General features: G+C 40.9%; 1 protein-coding gene across 1 annotated transcript in view; it reads right to left on the reverse strand.

The window, feature by feature from the left end:
• The window catches only part of LOC113467843 (G protein-coupled receptor 161-like), a 48,743-nt gene that overhangs the window by 5,994 nt on the left and 33,214 nt on the right, over nucleotides 1-9,535 (reverse strand). The gene's annotated exons all lie outside the window — the stretch shown is intronic.

Below are 9,535 nucleotides of genomic sequence, written 5' to 3' on the forward strand. Positions count from 1 at the left end.
ACAGTTACCTCACCCACTTTTTGATTTATTGATAATTCAACCTATGTTCGAAAGGTGTGTCCAAACATAGTCGACTGACCGACGATCGATGTCGAGCGACGAGGTAAATCTGTTGTCGAGGCAGTGTGGACGGTTCAGTCGACATCGATCGATGGCCGGTCGACTATGTATGGACACACTTGAAGACCACCAGTAGATTGACATACTTTTTAATCGTTTTTAGCTTCCCCTTTTCAAAATTTCACGACCCGTCACTGAAAATCATGATATAATAATTTGAAAAGTACAAATGGCTTCCACTTTTAAAAAAAAGCCTTCCCCTTTTGAAAATTTCACGACCCGTCACTGAAAATGATGATATAATTTGGGAATTATTACAAATGGGTTGTTCTGGAAAGTACCTACAAATGGCTTCCACTTTTAAAAAAAGCCTTCCCCTTTTGAAAATTTCACGACCCGTCACTGAAAATGATGATATAATTTGGGAATTATTACAAATGGGTTGTTCTGTTCCTCTTTAAAAACAAGGCTTCTCCTTTTGAAAATTTCACGCTCCGTCACTGAAAATCCTGATATAATTTGGGAATTATTACAAATGGGTTGTTCTGTTCCTCTTTAAAAACAAAGCTTTTCCTTTTGAAAATTTCACGCTCCGTCACTGAAAATGATGATATAATTTGGGAATTATTACAAATGGGCTGTTCTGTTCCTCTTTAAAAACAGAGCTTCTCCTTTTGAAAATTTCACGCTCCGTCACTGAAAATCCTATGATAATTTGGGAACTACGTCGAAAGCGGACAGCTGTTTTGGATTTCTGTACGGTCTTTAAAACTCACGAAAGCCCCGCAGGCAAACTGTCAAAAGTTCCGCCTTGAAAGTGGATCGAAATATCAAATTTCTTCAGGAGAAGAACTTTCGAATTTGATTCGATTGAGATTTTTAATTTTAATCTACAAGACTATAAACAACTTTCGAAGTTAATTCGATTGAGATTTTTTCAAGCTAAATTCTTTTCCTTCTTTTGAAAAGAAAATTGATCAACCAACAAGCAAAACTTCAAGCTCCTCTTATTAAAAATGCTTTTCGTTTTCAATAAAGGCTTGATTTGGCACGCCCTTCGATTTGATCGAAGCGTGGAAAAAAGGAATGTTAGTATTGTTAGTTCTCACCCACGAAGAACTTTCGAATTTGATTCGATTGAGATTTTTTCAAGCTAAATTCTTTTTCTTCTTTTGAAAAGAAAATTGATCAAGCAACAAGCAAAACTTCAAGCTCCTGTTACTAAAAATGCTTTTCGTCTTCAATAAAGGCTTGATTTGGCACGCCCTTCGATTTGATCGAAGCGTGGAAAAAAGGAATGTTAGTATTGTTAGTTCTCACCCACGAAAGGTATGATTAACCAAATATTTCTGAAGGTCAAATGAAATCTGAAATCTACATCAGATCTGAAAGCTAGATTGAGCAATCTGATTGGCTATAAAGTTTGAAAACAAGAAATCAACCAATCAGATCGCTTAATCCAAAGGTTCAACTTAACCCTTTGGTGACCGATGTAAACTGTAGTTTAAATCGGTGACCAAAGGAAATCAACCAATCAGATCGCTGAATCCAAAGGTTCAACTTAACCTTTTGGTGACCGATGTAAACTGTAGTTTAAATCCGTGACCAAAGGGTTCCAACATAAACCAAGTTTAAACACAGATCGTGATTCTGGCCATGAGACGGTAGACAATTAAGTTTAAAGGACCTAGTAACGAACCCTGCGGCACTCCACATTTATTCGGAAACGGTCGTTTTTGTCACGGTCGCTTCGTCTTCCGAGTCCGAATTCAGGGACAGGAACGACAGCACTTTGCCGTCATGGTTCCCTGAAGGTCGTGACGGTGAGTCGAATCCTCGCGAGTCGAATTTGTCAGAGTCAAACGCCTTATCCGAGTCATACTCTCTGACTGACTCAGCGTCGTTTGTTCCAACTTCGCTGATTCCAAATCAAACGACTTGTCCTCGTAAACCCGCACTGACTCGTATGTAGTGGCTGATTCGAGGGAGCGGTTCGGCTCACTTCGCTGATTCCAAATCAAACGGCTTATCCTCGTAAACCCGCACTGACTCGTATGTAGTGGCTGATTCGAGGGAGCGGTTCGGCTCTAGACTGACATATTCGTCGTCCGTACAGCCGCCACTGTTATCTTGGGATAATGTCTTCGTGATGAGGATGCGTGGACTGTTGATGAAACTTGTGGTAACTTCGACCCCTGTCGGTCCGCCGCTGGGGCCGTTGTGGTGGTTTGTCGGCTGAGATCTGTGGAAGGGACAGGTGGAAAAAAGTTAGGCCAGCCACTCACTATCAGGTAGACCTGACAGGCGGAACTGATCAGGTGTAGCTGTGCTACCTAATAGTGAATGGCTGACCTTACTCTCAATGTGATGGTTGAATTTTAAGGTGTGAACACTACAGCAGAACATACCACGAAGTCACGGCCTAGGGGATAAGGTTCGTTTTTGGAACGGCTGACTTTCTCCTATCCTGTCTTCCTTTTTTCATCGATTTCGGGACGATAAGACCTTAACAGTTACAGTTATCGAACCTCTCTATCGAACCTCTTGGGGGAAAATACAATATCCCTGGGTTACCGTTTTCAGGCTGTAAAATCAACCGAATGCTTTTAAAACTGATTCTGAGAAAAGGAATGTATTAATGATAGAAAGAGAAATCAAGAGACAGAGAGAGGGAGAGAAAAAGGGTGTATTTACCATTATTTCTCATGCTACATACCCTTTTCCTTCTCTCTCTCTTCTTCCTCTCCCTCCTCTCTCTCCTCTCTCTCTTTCTCTCTCTGTTATCCATATTTACACTATCTTTCTTCATCTCTCTCTCTCTCTCTCTTTCTCTCTCTGTTATCCATATTTACAGTATCTTTCTCCATCTCTCCTTCTCATTCTCTCATTCCCTCTCTCGCCCTCTCCTTCCTCTCCCTCCTCTCTCTCTCCTCTCTCTCTCTCTCCTTCCTTTTTGTTCTCTCTCTTATCCCCCCCCTTATCTTTCTCTCTTCCAAATTTTACCTCTCTCTCCCTCTCTTTCTATATTAATCTCTTGCTCTCTCTCCCTTCCTGTCTCTCTCTCCCATATTTTACCTCTCTCTCCCTCTCTTTCTATATTAATCTCTCGCTCTCTCTCCCTTCCTGTCTCTCTCTCCGATATTTTACCTCTCTCTCCCTCTCTTTCTACATTATTCTCTCGCTCTCTCTCCTGTATTTTACATTTTATGTTTACTCCCAGATGTAACCTAATGGAGCGTGAGGTTTCTGCGGTCTCGTAATTGAAAGGTTGCGGCTTCGAACCCGGGGAGAGGAGAAGGATATTTTCTACACTCTCTAGTCTTTACCTATCTCTTCAAACTTCTTATAAACTTTTTTTTTGAAGAGGTTTGATAGAGGGAACTATAACTGCCAAGGTTTTATCGTCCCGAAAGCGAAGAGAGAAGGAAGACAGGATAGGAGAAAGTCAGCCGTTCCGAGAACCGAACTTTCAATTTTTTATTCCAAGAAAATCTTTTGATCTTTCTGATCTACTTTATAGTTGCAGGCTTGAAGGCTAATTTGATCAACTTCGAACCCTGTTGATGGCAAATTTTTCCCCATTTGTGTAATGAGGTTAAACTTTTTATGATTATTATTATTTATCGATTTTATGATTATACATCATCATCTTTCCGATATTAATATTCTCTCATATTATACAGGGTGATTTCATACGCTATTGCATGTATGCATAAGCGTATGTGGCGGGCCAAAGCAGAGCGAACTCTTATTTTAAAAATAAATTGCCGTCACGTGTCGTGAGCTCATGTGACATCATGGGGAGTCATGTCGTGTCAGAAAAATGTACCTAATTCAAAGTTCTCCCAATACAGTGTGCCAGCCTAGTTAGCTTAGTTGGTAGTCTTCCTTCTCTCTTCGATTTCGGGACGATAAGACCTTAGCAGTTACAGTAAAGTTAAGGCCAAGTCTGCATTCCCAGTTCGTGCCTTCTGAATCTCAATTCCTTCAACCTTCTCTCAATTTCAACTTGGCTATGTTTTCCCTACTCAAATAAATAAATAAACTTTAAATCCGAAAGGAAAACATAGCCAAGTTGAAATTGAGAGAAGGTTGAAGGAATTGAGATTTGGAGTTGGAGGATTTACTGGAGGAGTTGTTGTTGGCCTCCATGCCGATCTCCGAGGAGCGACGAATCAGAGGCGCTGGTTTCGTTAGAATACCTGAAGGATATAAAAAAAAAGTGGAAATTATCATTAAAGCTCTGTTTACACATACCAAGTCGACCAATCTCATCACCTCGACGAGGTTTTCATTGGTAATAAAGGAGGACTATGGAATCTAAGGATCTCGGCCTTATGGTTAAGGTCAAAGTGTAGTATATAGTCCCCACTAGTCGTGAGTTTCATCCAATTATTCCCCCGAATATCCTGTAAGCAGTGTTAAAAATGAGAGTGTTCCCACTACACGACACCATTTTTTTTTTCCGAAAAACAATTGGGAACAGACCTTTAGGGCGACTACTCACCTAGAGGGGTCAGACTGGGCCGCCTCGAGCCGCACGTGCTCGGCGTCCGCGCCTGAATCTCGTTGTAGATCTCACATTTCGACTTCTGTTTGCGCCAATAGTTCTGGAACGATTTCCGGAGGATCTTGCTCTTGATCCCGTACAGTAAACTGTTCACCAGCGTCGAACTTGTGATTAGCGCGAACGATATGAGAGACAGTACGGAGAGAACGCCGTTGAGCGCGCCACTGTCGGGGAACAGAACGCCCGCGCTCGGTTTGAGCGCGGTCTGGTGGCGATTGTGCACGTTGAAGTCGACAAAATCGGCAACGTTGTCGCTTTCCTTCTCGCTCAAGTTGACAACATGGTAGACCACGATCATACTGTAGTAGGGGAGAGAGGAAAAAGGGATTTTTTGAACGTTATTAGCACATTGTGTACGAAGCATAAAAACGCGAATTAGCGCTAGGTACGGAGGCCTAATTTGAGTAATTTCCAATGTGATCCATTTATGGATCACACCGGACATAGAGCACAACTATATTTTATTTTGCTGACACCAGAAGAAACTAAAACTAAGCATGATATGCTGCATCAAACCACGTAGAGTATAGGTCTCCAATATAATCCATGTTTGTATCACAGGCCTTAGATTGAAGGAAGTCTCGTGATACAAAAGTGGATCACACCGTACCACCAGCATAGTGACTGTGATACAAAAATGGATCACATCGTACACAATGTGTTAGAGGGAAACTGTAACAATCAGAGTCCTTGTCCCGAAGGGATTTTTAATTATGTGAAGCGTTAATCACTGCACCACATGTGAAGCGTTAATCACTGCACCACTGAGGTTGGATACAGAGGTACCCACATAGGTGAGTAGTGAATAGGCACCTATACAGGGTGTTCAAACTCAAAGTGCCCCATAGGAAATTAACCCATAAAATCAGTTTTTTGCCCCATAAAAGTCCCTAGTACACTTTTTGGGTCCACTAAGCATTCTCTCTTATGAAACTTTTGACGAGGAATCGATTGGTGCAACTTTCAAGACTGTCCGACTTCCAGTTAAGGAGTTACGGGTTCGAGACTCTTATTGAACTTTTGACGAGGAATCGATTGGTGCAACTTTCAAGACTGTCCGACTTCTAGTTAAGGAGTTACGGGTTCGAGACTCTTATTGAACTTTTGACGAGGAATCGATTCTCCTCTAAGCATTCTCTCTTATGGGGCTTTTGAATCGATTGGTGCAACTGACAGGACTACCCGACTTCCAGTTAAGGAGTTACGGGTTCGAGACGCAGTATAGTTACGGGTTCAATAGTTAATTTTCTTAAAGCCAGCCTAGTTAGCTTGGTTGGCAGCGTGTCTGCCTCGTGAGCGCTAGGCCACGGGTTCGATTCCGGCCGGGGGTGGATTTCTCCCACTTCTCTTCAACTTAAGCCATAAATAGTAACAGTACCTACCTGTAGTAAGGGAGGTAGATTAGGAGAAAGCTGGCCAGTAGCTCAAACACGGTGTTATACGCGGACTAGTTACATCTATTGATAGGATTTTAATAGTGAGGTTAGAGGCAAGGTTATAGGCTTTGGGGTTAGAGGTTTGATAGCTGGAACTGTGACAACTAAGGTCTTTTTTAAATAGGCTCGATAGAGAGGACTTCTAGATAACTAAAGGGAATGTCACAAAAGATCTAACCAGGTCGCAGTGGCATAGGGCGTTTATTAAAGCCGATGGCCCTAACTTTACCAATAGAGGGAACTGTAACGTCTAAGGTCCTATCGTCCCGAAAGCGAAGAGAGAAGGAAGACAGGTTAGGAGAAAGCCAGCCGTTCCGAGAACGAACCGTATAATTATGTTTGAGAAAAAATACGTCTCGATCAGCAGGATTTGGAAAATTCTATGTTTATAGAAAAGGATTTTTTTAATTGTGTTAAGCATAAATGCTTGTCACAAATGTCGTTCCCTGCTTAATGCACTACGCTAAATTTTTTGACTTGATTTGGACTCGAACCACCAACCTCCAGATCCGAAGTCCACCACGCTAACCACTGCACCACTGAGGTTGGTTCTATGTTTATAGGGCCATCATAGCCTGTTTTCCTTCTCTCTTCGCTTTCGGGACGATAAGAACTTAGCAGTTCGATTGTAAAGGCAGTGCAATAGTTCTAAATTAAAATGGACGCGGCACATAAGGGATCAGGAAGAGACCGCCTTTAACATAATAATAGCAGTTCGATTTCGATACAAGGACGGGATGGACCCCATGTGGTCGGCCCTGCTTATAAAGCTTTTAATACCCAAAGTTTCCGCTAATACTTCAACGGAAAAGCTCTGCTAATGTAGCACAACAGGTAGAATAATGCTGATTCAAGGGGTTTGGTTTAATTCAAGAAATTTCAACTGAAATTTGCCGCTAAGCTGCCTTGGTGTTAAAAGGCGGAGGTATATACTTTTTCTGGACTCGTTTAATGAATAATTTTATGGGTTCATTTCTGAAGTCGGTTAACATGGTTTACAATCAGCGAAATTTTCGTTAGAAATAGTTTCTCTGTATTGTTTCTCAATAATCCAGAAATGTTTTTGCAACAATCCAGCAACTGTTTTCCTCTCCAGTTTTATTTATGGAACATTTTAGGTAGGTACCCATTTATTATTATTATTTTTCTTTACTGCTAATAGTATGTTAGGTAATAGATTTTATGTAATAGATCGAATGTTGCTCAACATTCCAAACATTATTTCGCAACAATAGCGCAACTGTTAAGATTTTTGTCTCGTCACACCTTTTCCCTGTCATTATTATTATTATATACTACTATATTTGAGTAGGTTTTTTTTTCCCCAAATACCTAGATGCAGGTTGTATAGGTTTTATACTACATATTATGTTAATTTCCTGATGTATGTCCTTTCTCACTAATTTTGACTTATTATTGTACATTGTTAAAAATAAAATGTCATACGATAAATTAGGTACCTATTTATTATTATTATTTTTTCTTTATTGCTAATAGTAAGTTAGGTAATAGACTCTATGTAAATAGATCGAATGTTGCTCAACATTCCAAACATTATTTCGCAACAATAGCGCAACTGTTAAGATTTTTGTCTCGTCACACCTTTTCCCATCGTGCGATGTTTTTGTCGACCGTTTTTTAAAGTACGCGAGGTGAACGAAATAAATTGCTTGGAGTCATTAGAAACGACAGAAAATAATGTAAATGGAGGACATAAAAGTTCTAAAACAGTACACGGGGTAGAAACCTTGCTTTCTGCTGAAGAGTTTACGTAGCATTGAAATCTTACACCCGTATTTATGAACAAAAATTCTCGGTCTCAGATCAGTCTTAAACAAATATTGGCCAATCAGATGTTTGGAATTGATGCTTGAGCACTTGCAGCATATGGGTGTTAGGCTCAGACTGTCTGACAAACCAACGTCCTAGGTCTGTCAGGCAGTGGGAACCTGTGTGGGGGAAAAACCCTCGACCGAGGTCTCTCAGACCCCCTGAGAAATCTATAGTTTGGAAGATTATGGTCCCTAAAAGTACAGAAGTACTTACAGGGATGATGAAGAATAATTTTATTATGTTAATTATGGTAATTTTTCCGCCACACAGGTTTCGACCTTTCGAGTGTCTGACAGACCTGAGTTTGTCAGACGGTCTACGAGTAAATGGTCGTCATAAAAGCAGCGTCGAAGGACGTCGACTTAAACACGTCCCCCAGCCTTCTTAGCTTGGAGGTAGCGCGTCTGCCTTGCAAGCACTAGGTCGCGGATTCCCGCCCGGGGCGGATTTTATACTAAACTGATAAGATTCGTTCTCGGAACGGCGGGCTTTCTCCTATCCTGTCCTCCTTCTCTCTTCGATTTCAGGACGACAGGACCTCCATTGTTACAGTTCTCTTTATCGAACTTCTTTTTTTTTAAGCCCAAGAAGAAACTGGGACTGGGACACTGGCCGTTTGGCCTCCAAAGGCCATTTTTTTTATAGAGTAAGCCTAGTGCTATTGCTACATACAGAGGTATTTATTTTTTTTACTGCTCTTATTTTACATTTCGTTCTGTTTTATTGTTTTCCTTACATAGTAAGTGTTTTTAATTTTGTTCTCTCTTTTTCTTTACGACACTGAGAGCAACAGGAGTAGGGGTCAACAGTTCAAACCAGAGGCGATCAGTATATTTTTTCTAAAGGGATGTTTTTTCGGCTGAGTACGAGTTGGTTCCCAACTGGGAAAAAACGTATTAGTTGGTTCCGGTTGAAAAAAGGTTTGTATGAATTGGTTCCCCCTGAAGTCTAAAAAATCGCCCACGGTGCTGAAATTTTTTAGTTTCGGAGACTGGATTTCTGGTGATTGTAGCCGTCAGCCTAGCCGTCTGTCTTGTGAGCCCGAGGTAAGTAAGTTCTAGTGTGCGGTAGAGATTTCCGCCAGGGGCGGCATTTATCCTAAACTGATAAGGTTTGTTTGAACGGCTGGGTTTTCCCTATCTTAAATCCTTCTCACTTCGCCTTCAAAGCGATAAGACCTCAGCAGTTACAGTTCCCTCTATGAAACCTCTTGAAAAATTCTCTCCCTCCCTCTAAAAATCGGTTGGTTTTGATAAACCTCAAGTCTGTCCCATTCAATGTTCAGGATTTGAAAAACGAAAAAAAAAAAAAAAAAAAAAAAAAAAAAAAAACCATTTCAACTAAACCTCAAGTTTGTCCCATTTAGTGTTCAGGATTTGAAAAAACGGAAAAAAAAACGCATTTCAACGTCACGTGACTTGGCGTTTGGGGAATAGCGGAGTGAGGAATTTGTGAAATGAAAACGTAATGAAACAGAAAGGAACACTGAAAATGAAAATGTAATGTAACAGAAAGAAAAAGAAACACTAAACATGAAGAAGAAAGAAAAATGTGAACAATGAAGTAGGGAAATCTGAAAATGGCGTGATGTATACGGGAAGAATGCGTCAGACAGGGCCGTATTTATTTAGGGGGG

This window comes from Diaphorina citri, unplaced genomic scaffold, assembly GCF_000475195.1.
Source record: "Diaphorina citri unplaced genomic scaffold, Diaci psyllid genome assembly version 1.1 scaffold567, whole genome shotgun sequence".
Lineage (NCBI taxonomy): Eukaryota > Metazoa > Arthropoda > Insecta > Hemiptera > Psyllidae > Diaphorina > Diaphorina citri.